The sequence below is a fragment of the Rattus norvegicus genome, chromosome 9, assembly GCF_036323735.1.
Source record: "Rattus norvegicus strain BN/NHsdMcwi chromosome 9, GRCr8, whole genome shotgun sequence".
Taxonomy (NCBI): Eukaryota; Metazoa; Chordata; class Mammalia; order Rodentia; family Muridae; genus Rattus; species Rattus norvegicus.
In genome coordinates, this window is record NC_086027.1 from 11,694,760 (window position 1) to 11,706,400 (window position 11,641).

Below are 11,641 nucleotides of genomic sequence, written 5' to 3' on the forward strand. Positions count from 1 at the left end.
GGGCAGCCTTGTCTAGTCCCTGATTTTAGTGGGATTCCTTCAATATTCTAAGTTTAGTTTGATGTTAGGTACAGGTTTGATGTATTTTGCATTTTCCCATATTTAGATTCAGGCCTTCAATTCCTGATCTTTCCAGGACTTTATTAATGAAAGGGTAATGAATTTTGTCAAATGATTTTTCAACATCTAATGAAATGATCATGTGGTTTTGACTTTGTTTATATGATGAATTTCGTTGATGGACTTCCGTATATTAAACCATCCCTGCATCCTTGCCATGAGGCCTACTTGACCATGATGGATGATTGTTTGGATGTGTTCTTGGATTCAGTTTGCAAGAATTTTATTGAGCATTTTTGATCAATATTCATAAATAAAATAGGTCTGAACTTCTCTATCTTTGTTGTATCTTTGTGTGGTTTAGGTATAAGAGTAATTGTGGCTTCATAGAAGGAGTTTGGTAGTGCTCTGTCTGTTTCTATTTTGCGGAATAGTTTGGACAGTATTGGTATGAAGTCTTCTATGAAGGTCTGATAGAATTCTGCACTAAATCCATCTGGTCCTGGGCTCTTTTTGGATGGGAGATGTTTAATAGCAGTTTCTATGTCTTTATGAGTATGGGGTTGTTTCGATGGTTTATTTGTTCCTGATTTAACTGTGGTACCTGGTATCTGTATAGAAAATTGTCCATTTCCTCCACATTTTCCAGTTTTGTTGAATATATGTTTTTGTAGTAGGATCTGATGATCTTCTTAATTTCTTCAGATTTTGTTGTTATGTCTCCCTTTTATTTCTGATTTTATTAATTTGGATACACTCTCTGTGACCTCTGGTTAATATGGCTAAGCGTTTATGTATCTTGTTGATTTTCTCAAAGAACCAGCTCGTGGGTTTGCTGATTCTTTTGATGCTCGGTTTTGTTTCTTCTTGTTTGATTTCAGCCCTGAATTTGATTATTTCCTGCCTTCTACTCATCTAGGGTTTATTTAATTTTTTCTAGAGCTTTTAGGTGTGCTGTCAAGCTGCTGACATATGCTCTCTTTTGTTTCTTTTTGCAGGCATACAGAGCTAGGCGTTTTCCTCTTAGCGCTGCTTTTATTGTGTCCCATAATTTTGGGTATGTTGTATCTTCATTTTCATTAAATTCTAAGAAGTCTTTAATTTCTTTCTTATGTCTCCAATGACCAAGTTGTCATTGCCTTCAACTTCCATGTATATATGGGCTTTCTGTCCTATTTGTTGTTATTGATCAGCAGCCTTAGTCCGTGGTTTTTTGATACGAGGCATGGGATTATTTCTATCTTCCTGTACCTGTTGAGGCTTGTTTTGTGACCGATTATATGGTCAATTTTGGAGAAGGTACCATGAGATGCTGATAAGAAGGTATATCCTTTGGTTTTAGGGTGGTGTGTTCTATAAATATATGTTAAATCCATTTGTTTCATAACCTGTTAGTCTTTCTGTGTCTCTGTTTAATTTCTGTTTCCCTGATCTGTCCATTGATGAAAGTGGCGTGTTTAAATCTCCTACTATTATTGTTTGTGGTGCAATGTATGATTTTTTGAGCTTTAGAAAGGTTTCTTATTGTTTAGGGACACAACTGCTATGTACTTGACAAATATAGCAATCAACCAGAATATCCGTAGAAAGCATGTGACTGTTGGCCACATGAGGATGAGTTTCTTTCAAAGATCATCATGATTTTTGGTAAGATCTTCCCTGTAATTGGTGGCATGGCTTCCCACAAACATGGTCCAGTTGTCTACAATCTCCTCCTTGGTCAGCATCTCATCCTTGTTCTTATCTGACTCATACACCAGATGCTGGGCCTCAGCCTGTGCATGGTCATAGTCCTGAGGGAGGATCCAGTGGTGAATCTCATCCTAATCCAGTTTCCCATCCTTGTTCAGATCTGGGAAATCATTGAACTGCTCCCCAGACAAAACCCAGTCGGTCTCAGGGCAATTGTCCTCGTGAGAAAAAGATGTCCACAATGTACTCATCCTGGTCCACAAAACCATCCCTGTTCTTGTCGATATTCTCCAGCGTTTCCAGAACTACAATCTCCTTCATATGTTCTAAATCCTCTTAGTGCAGAAAAGCAATGAACCAGTCCTGAGTAGCTGTCAGGTCACCGTCAAGGCCTTAAACCTCCTCTCATCTCGTGGAGGCAACTTTTTAAAGTTGTGATGATCAGAGCTATCTTGGAATTCAGCAAGGTTTCCCAGGTAGTAGCCATAGGTAGCCTGCTTGTATTCTTCCCAGGAGATTTTTCATCTATGTCCCTATCATAATCCTTCCAGAGTTTAGCCACATTTTGGTTGATGTATCTTTTCTGTACCTGTTTGATCCAAACTTTCAGGTCCTCAGTAGTAACAAGGCCGCCTTCATCACTGTCGATTGGATCAACAATTTTCCCCAGCCTCTCCTGCTCTCGTTCAGGATTAGCTATCAAAGGCCTTGGAGTCCTCCTTGCCCAGGAAGACCTCATGATGGTACAGGAAGCTGTACTTATTCTCTGGTGGCCATTCGCTCTGCTCTGAATCAGGACAAACCATGTGCTCCTTGCTCATCATGCTCTTGGCCATGAACGCCAAGACTAGTGCCAGCAGCAGCCCATGGAGAGTCCCAGGCTGACACCATGCACCACAGTCATGATCAAAGGGAGGCAGCAGGGAAGTAGGGGCTCAGAGCAGCTTATCCGCTGTCCCTTCCCCAGAGAGGGCTTTTGTTACATTTCAAACGTTATCCATTTTCCTGGTTTCCACAAAACCCCTTATAAAACCCCCTACCCCTTCTACTGTGAGGGTGTTACCACACCCACCCAAACACCCAGGCCTATCTGCCTCCCTGTTCTGGTTTCTTCTACACTGGGGCATCAAGCCTTGACAAGACCAAGGGCTTCTCCTCCCATTTGTGCCCAAGAAGGCCATCCTCTTCTACATATGCAGCTGTAGTCATGGGTCTGTCCATGTGTACTCTTTGGATGGTGGTTTCGGTCCTGGGAGCTCTGGGTGTTTCTTAGTGTTGTTCTTATGGGGCTGTAAACCCCTTCAGCTCCCTCAATTCTTTCTCTTTCTCCTCCATTGGGGACCCTGCTCTCAGCTGAATGGTTGGCTGCAAGTATCTGCCTCTGTATTTGTCATGCTCTTTACCCCACTCTTTTGAGCAGATCACCACAGAGCAAAGAAGATGTATTGTCTTGGCGTGATTATGTACAGACAAGTAGATGATTTCTTAATTCTTATGATGGTTCTATAAGAATTCCTAAAATTAGATTAGTAATTATAAGCTACTTTATAATCGGACAGCTATTATGTTTTCTCTGGTAATCAAAATTGCATTGAGAACTCTTCCTTCTTAAACTTTCATGAGTGAATTGCTTCTGCAATACGAAGCAGGCATCTACAAATTAGAACCCATGCTAAGAGGGTATAAACCAATTAACCAAAGTTCATAAAAAGAGAACTAATGATTTACTATAGGTGCAAGGACTGAAAGTAAATAATTGACTAGATTTGCCTATAGGCAATTTCACTTATTCTTTTCTCATAAAAATTACAGCTTTTAACTCTCCATGAACATGTAGAGCCAGTGACAGATGGTGACGGTTTATCCTGATGATTACTCTTGATGGATATGCATGTAAACATTCTCTGTCGTAAACTGATTATCCAACTTATGATTTGAATTCCTGTGCAAACTTGTGGTGAACTTTTCACCATGTGATGCTGTGTTCAGAAAGATATACAAATGCTGAGGACAAAGAGACAGAAAGCTTTTTAGACAGAACTGAACTGAAGAGAACAGAACTCAAGAAGAACTTAGAAGTAAAGGCATAGCGTTGAGAGTAAGGCATTGAGAGTAAGGAAATTATTGTGTCATAAGAGCAAGAGGAAAGGAGATAAGAAGAAGAGAGCAAGGAGAACCTTATAAGTCAAAGTTTATGGAGGCAAACTTTTGTCTTTTAGGAAAACTGAAGAACTTAGAAATAAAGGTTAAAATCACTGCTCTTCAGCCTTCAGCCTCGCTCACTGGCTAGCCTGTGCTCTTCAGTCAGGCTCATTGGCTAGCCTGTGCTCTTCAGTCAGGCTCACTGGATAGCCTCTGCTCTTCAGTCAGACTCACTGGCTAGCCTCTGCTCTTCAGTCAGGCTCACTGGCTAGCCTCTGCTCTTCAGCCTGGCTCACTGGCTAGCCTGTGCTCTTCAGTCAGGCTCACTGGCTAGCCTCTGCTGTTCAGCCTGGCTCACTGGCTAGCCTCTGCTCTTCAGCCTGGCTCACTGACTAGCCTCTGCTCTCTCAGGCTCACTAGCTAGCCTCTGTTCTTCAGTCAGCCTCACTGGGCAGCCTCTGCTCTTCAGTCAGTCTCACTGGCTAGCCTCTGCTCTTCAGTCAGGCTCACTGTCTACCCTGTGCTCTTCAGCCTGGCTCACTGGCTAGCCTCTGCTCTTCAGTCAGACTCACTGGCTAGCCTCTGCTCTTCAGCCTGGCTCACTGGCTAGCCTCTGCTCTTCAGCCTTGCTCACTGGCTAGCCTGTGCTCTTCAGCCTGGCTCACTGGATAGCCTCTGCTGTTCAGCCTGGCTCACTGGCTAGCCTGTGCTCTTCAGCCTGGCTCACTGACTAGCCTCTGCTCTCTCAGGCTCACTGGCTAGCCTCTGTTCTTCAGTCAGCCTCACTGGGTAGCCTCTGCTCTTCAGTCAGTCTCACTGGCTAGCCTCTGCTCTTCAGTCAGGCTCACTGGATAGCCTCTGCTCTTCAGTCAGACTCACTGGCTAGCCTCTGCTCTTCAGTCAGGCTCACTGGCTAGCCTCTGCTCTTCAGTCAGGCTCACTGTCTAGCCTCTGCTCTTCAGCCTGGCTCACTGGCTATCCTCTGCTCTTCAGTCAGACTCACTGGCTAGCCTGTGCTCTTCAGCCTGGCTCACTGCCTAGACTCTGCTTTTCAGCTGGGCTCACTGGCTAGCCTCTGTTCTTCAGTCAGGCTCACTGGCTAGCCTCTGCTCTTCAGCTAGGCTCACTGGCTAGCCTCTGCTCTTCAGTCAGGTTCACTGTCTAGCCTCTGCTATTCAGTTAGGCTCACTGGCTAGACTCTGCATCTCAGTTGGGCTCACTGGCCTATGGGGCCCTAGCACATCGCTTAACCATCTGCTCATGACTGCCTGACCACACTGATCACCTGACCAGTCGCCCTGACTTCTTAAAGTCATTCTCTAGAAAGAGCACAAGAAACCAAAGAGAAACACCACAGCAAACTTTTCCCATGGGCTCCTCTTTAACCTTAAGTGCTTTCATTATTTCTTTAAAAGAGTGAAATATAATTTCGGCTATTCATATGGCCAAGAGAGCTGTGCAGTAGTCATTGCTTTAGGGAATTTGGTGCTAAATCAAAAGATTCCTTTATTCTATCACGATGTTATCTGTATGCTGTAAGATGTATGTTTAGAAAACAGAACACCAAATTCCTAAAATCTAGATGTTTTAAGACATCAGCTCATGGAGAAACATAACTGCTTCCTATCTAGACTGGGCTTTTTTGCTATACTGCAGGTACAATCAATTTTCCACACTACTTCCATGATTTTCAAGAATGATTAAGAGAAAAATAAGTTGAACATAATGGCCAGAAAGGGGGTTCTGTCAAGTTGTCTTATGTGGGACAAGATACCAAACTATGATGGTAAACCTAAAACCACCTGTTCCCAAAACTAACAGAACTTACAGAAAATACATACTTTCTTATCACACCTCCTCCCCAATGGTCAGTGATTTAATGAGTACCTACTACGATCCTAGCACTGTGCATCTAAGTGTGTTATGGTGAATAAAATACTTAATAAAAAGCCTCATTAAGGAATAAAGAAAAATGAAACATAACTTTGAAACTCAGAATTCAATATAAGCAAAACCACCATTTCTTCAACTGGTGATTTCTGAGAACTTCATAATTTTTTCCATGGGCTTCTATAGTAATGATACTGAGTCTTGATTTGGTAAATCACAAAAAGCAAGTCACACTTCTTTCTTGGCTCCCACAACTGTCAAAGGGAACAACACTGTTGCTGTCCATTGTGCTTCCCTATCAATCCTGCTATGGATGGTAATGAATTCCAGTCTTTTCAATGTGAAAACAGGCCACCACTTGAGGGCAAAGGTTATTAAAATTACCCAAACCGGTATATTCTCTAAAATTTTCACATAGCATTTTACTGATATCACAATGTAAATTCACCACAAATATTTAACCAATGAAAATATTGAATAGCTCTGCAAATAGGAGCGATAATCATATATACTTGAAAACAACTATTATGGACACAAAGGACGTACTAGGAGAAAAGATACATCACTAAAAGCTACACAAGCAGCAAAAAAGACACTATATTTCTTGGTTTAAAAGTTAGGTGATACACTTGATCTTTAAAGACAGGCAATGTACTTGATCTTTAAGCCCTTTAACTGTGCCCTGTCCACATAGAAACTGCAGTAGATGACAATCTTTTGTAAGATTTATTTATTTATATGTGAGACAATGCAGCTGTCTTCAGACACACCAGAAGAGGGCAACAGTACTCCTTACAGATGGTTGTGAGCCACCATGTGGTTGCTGGGATTTTACCTCTGGAAGAACACTTGGTGCTCTTACCCACTGAGCCATCTCTCCAGCCCTCACAATGGCCTCTTACACAGCATCACAGTGGTCTATTTCACTAGATGGATCCAGGGTGATAACAGAGAAAGTTTCACAGTTCCTGAGCACTTCTGAGTTCAAATACAACCAGTGCCAACTCTGTGCTGTTGGCACATTCTGACCTGTCTCCTAAGGGTTGTCAGCCACAAAAGGGACGGGTTAGCACCAGACAGCATTCACTGCCCTATCCTAAAAACCCCATCGATTCTGAAAAAGCCACATTCCATGCTTGCTCCATATTTGAGGAAGCCAAATGGTTGATCTGGCTCAAGGCTCTACTTTTCTTAGCTCATCAACTTTCTTTTTCCTGTTCTTGTCACAAGAAGTAGTTTTTTATGCTGCAACTACACTGCAATGTTTGAAGGAAACCACAATAAACTCTGGATGTCACCTCTTGAAATTTAAAATTCACAAAGCAATTCATGGCTTTTTGATCAGCACCATGGAAAATAAACAAAGACAAGCAAAACCATTCCAAAGGAACTTGCTGATCTGGAGGCCTGCTCATAGCAGGTAGGAAAGAATTAAATTATGCAGAACTGTAATCTCTCAGAGCTTTGGAGGCTATAAAAGAGGAAATCTCTGTTTATGTTCCCTTTCTCCAAGTAATTGAAGGAGGGTATTTTACATCCTCCAAATACAATTTCTTGCAAGGGGCAACCAATTACAAAGTAGATCAGAAGAAATCTATTAAATAATACATTCATTGCCTGAGGTTTTAAGAAAATATTTTCCCATGATCCCTGCCCTTTAACATACAATATAAACATTACAAGGAGTGTGCACCAGGCTAAGCTGCCTCTGAAAATCCTGTCCTGCCCTGGCAGGTACAGGCCATTTAATTCCAAGTCAATCTGGAGAGGTGTGACAGCCCCAAGTTGCTCTGGGGATGTCAGAGCACAGCTCTCATGTACACTCCAGATCACCTCTCCATTCTTTCCCAATGCTATAGGCTTTCCAATCCCTGCTTCAGCTCTCCATACATCCCTGAACCCTCCCTTCCCCTACCCAATGGGCTCACTTTGCATTCCCTCCTTCTGCCACTGCTTTCCCAGGGCAGAGGTGGGGTGGGCAGAACAAGTCCAAGGAGGGGCGTGGGTCTCCTACCTACCCTGATGCTGCTGCTCTGGCGGTGCAGCCCGCCCTGCTTGTTGCTTGCTATCCCTGAGGACCAGACAGGCGGCCAGGTCCGCCCGAGCGCCAAGCCTGGATGTACCCTGGCAGGACTGGCCAGGGGTTCTTCCCTGGACACTGCGAGGCTGTAGTCTCCATTGGTAACCCCGTCGCTGTCATAGCGCGCCCTCCGGCGGCCGAGGGTACCCCCAACGCCGCTAAGGCCCCCCTTCCCTGGCCTCATCTTCTGCTCTTTTTTTCTTTTTTTCTTTCTCTTTTTGTTCAAGATGTGGCGCCTGCGAAGAGCTCGCCTCCAGGAAGGAGGACAGCGTGCAGGCAGAATCACCTCTGGGCCCTGCCGGGGTCGGAGAGGGAGAGAGAGGAGTCAGCTTGGGCTGAGGCGCCCAGGCTGCTGGCACCTGCGGAAGGAAAACTCGCCCAGGCACACGCGCTGCTGCCAGCGCCAAATATAACGCGCGCCCGGTCCCCTCAGGCCCCGCGCTCACCCACGAGCTCCGCGTGCCCTGAGGCCCGGCTCGGGCGTGGTGGAAGGGCGGGGTGGGAAGGACACGTGTGCAGACTCCGTGGCGCAGACAACACCAGGAGGCGCGAAACGGGGAGTTGCCATGGTGCTGGCCCAGGCCCGTCAGTCCTCCCTCAGGGCTCTGTGAAGGCCCAGGGAGGCTTCTGCGGGCCCCCAGGCATACAGTAACTTACCCAAGGCCATCACCTCTGGAGCTTCGAGCTGCCCCAGGCTTGCAGCTTGGACATTGTCATTGTGGTTGCCACTATCCTAGGCTGGCTCAGCAGGGCGCAAGCCACCACCACCTTTCCTCACCTGAAGGCATCCTGATGGTGCTTCAGAGCACAGGTCCAGCAGGCAAGCCTCAGGGCACGGGGCCGGGGTCTTGGGTCTGCACCTTGTTGCCAGCCCCTCACACATGTGGCAGCATCACACATATGGCTCCTTCTACCAACCGCCACTAATTACCATTTGGACATTCCTTCACAGTGTTCTCAAGAAGAAAGATTGCAAACAAACACAAAAAGAATGAAATTTAAAAACTTTTTTATCAGGCTGGAGAGATGGCTTGGTGGTTAAGAGTGCTGCTTCTCCAGTGCTCCCAAGTTCAATTTCCAGCAACCACATTGTGACCTACAACTATCTGTAGTGGGATCCAATGCCCTCTTCTGTCTGAAGCTCTCTTCTGACATGGCAGGCACACTCTCAAACAGAGAGTACATTAATAAATAAATCTTTAAAAATAAAACCTTCTAATCAGTTAATGTATCTACATCTAGAAGCTAGAAAAGGGTCACAGCAATATTAAAAATAACTCAGAAATAGTAAAGGGATGTACGAGAGTCACAAAATTCACTGGGCAACATGGTGTATGCCTGGAATCCCAACACTCACAAGGCTGAGGTAGGTGGATTGCCTTGACTTCAAGGCTAGACTAAAGTGTGAGACCTTATATTAGAAAACAAAACAATTAGGGAGGAGATGGAGAGAGAGACAGAGAGACAGAGAGAGACAGAGAGACAGAGAGATAGAGAGACAGAAGAGACAGAGAGGGAGACAGAGACAGAGACAGAGAGAGACAGAAACAGAGAGAGACCTCGATGTCATTTCTTGCACTGATGACAAGCTACTGAAGAATGTCAATGTCTCCTACCAAGCACTGAGATAATGCTAATGACAGAATGGGTTTCTTATTAAGATATCATAAACTGTAGATGGAAAAGTAAAGGAATGTATAATAAATAAAAGAGAAATCAGACATCGAAAACCTAAATTTAGAAGACTGTATATTTTTAAGTCATAGGGGAGGGAATGGGACGATGTGGGGGAGAGAATAATCAGAATAAATTATATATGTATATGAAAATGTTAACTAAGAGCAAGCAATGAAAAGAGAAAAGCAGGTTTATTTTACGATGAAATTGAGTTCCCATATGACACTATGTAACATTTTGTAAATTGATTATATGAATTATCAGCAATAAAAAATCAATTGTTATTAAAGATGTGGTTGCGTTCATATTAATTTCAAATATTTAAAATTCTTTCTATTTATTTGCTTATTTATTGATTGATTTTTAAGATAGGGTTTTCCTATGTTGACTTCAAAAAAGAGATCTACCTGCCTATGCCTCCAAAGAGTTAGGATCAAAAGTGTATACTCACACATGAAAGTTACATTCTTAAAGTGAGAAAAAATTACAGCTATCAACTTGGTACAATTATTGAACAGTGATCAAGTGAGTAGAAATATCAGAAACACTTTTAAGGCATTAGGTTACTGTTTTCAAAAGGATCTTGAGCAGCATATATAATTAAAATTATCCAGGAGACACATGTCGAAAAAAGACAAGAACGTGGGTAAAGATGATTTAAATATTTTTAATCTATTAAACATTTTAAATTGCATTCGATATGAAAGCTGTAAGTGATGTAATTCACATTTTTGCTTATATACCATCTCCTATTTTATGTGCATTCTGCAAATATTATGCATGTTTCTTCAGGCTCTTAATATTTCCCCATGACTGATAACATTCACAGAAATCATATTGAGCAAAATGTATATGTTGACATATAATAGAATTGTATTCTACACAGTATAGCATAGAAATATGTATGTCCCGCGCTTCGTCTCGCCAGCAGGAACGATGCGGCACACACAGGATCCTACTACAGAAAAGCTTTAATGCCTCTTGAGAGGGAGAGCATAAGCTTACAATGCGGAGACGGAGAGTGAGGAATAACCGTCCCTTATATAGGAAACTATCCTCGCCTAGGACGTGTCACTCTCTGACTGGTCGCTGCCAATTATGCCAGATGACGTACCAAAACGTATGTGTCCCTTTGAGTAGGGAAGTTACCAGGCGCCTGCATATTGCCCTTTTTACTAGGTGCATTCTGCCGGATGCCGGTGCCATCTTGTAATGGAGTTTGTGAGGACAGCTCCTCGGACAGCTCCTCACATCTGTGAGGACAGCTCCTCGGACAGCTCCTCACATCTCCCCCTTTTCTGTTTTTTTTTAAGCAAACAGGACACCCAGATATAGGAGGGTGAAGACAGAGGTCATATCCTCGTACAAAGTTGGCGAACCTGTACAAGAGAGATACCCTTAGGCTGTTGTTGGGACCCAGGGCACTCCCGACCCGTCGCACTGCCATTTTTCCAGGGAGGGAAAACTGGGGCAGAAACCCTCATGTAATATGACATGCCTTCCAGGGAGCATATTTGGTAGAACTTCCCTGTGCGATGCTAAGCTCGTCACCCCTCATGGGCTGCTCAAGCCGGACACTCTAATCCTGTGCAATGAACCGAGGTTCTAGGAGTGCAAGAGCTGTCCAGCCGGCGACCTGTTGCTTGAGCATGGTCAACCAGATATCGGCTGACGCTCCTTGTTCAAGGGCTACAAGCGCCTGGGCAATCACTACTTTGTCCTTTCTTGTTTGAGATCTCAATTTGCAAAGCAACCAGAGGAGTAACACTAATTCACAGCAGAGGATCACTCCAAAAAGTCCTACTCCCACCCATTCCTTGAAATAAGAGACTGCTGAGGTGATCCAGGACGACAATCCCTCCGTCAAAGACAGGTCCAGTCGGGTAGAATTTACTTGAATGATGGTCGCTCTCAGCTCCCGAAGTGTCTGTTCAAACTCCGAGGTCCAATTCTGTAACAGATGCTGTGAAAGACTCTTAGACAGATTAGCAGCTCAGGTAAATTTGTCATATTATATGGAGGTGACACAAAGGCCTGGGAGTTTTTGCTCACAGCCAAGCTGGGCCAGTTGCCATAGAATGTCTAATTGCTCTCGGACCA

The 11,641-nt window shown here is 43.9% G+C and overlaps 1 pseudogene; it reads right to left on the reverse strand.

Moving 5' to 3' along the window:
• Positions 1–1,637: 1,637 nt before the first annotated feature.
• LOC134480449 (reticulocalbin-1-like) lies at positions 1,638–8,048 on the reverse strand (annotated as a pseudogene).
• Positions 8,049–11,641: the final 3,593 nt, after the last annotated feature.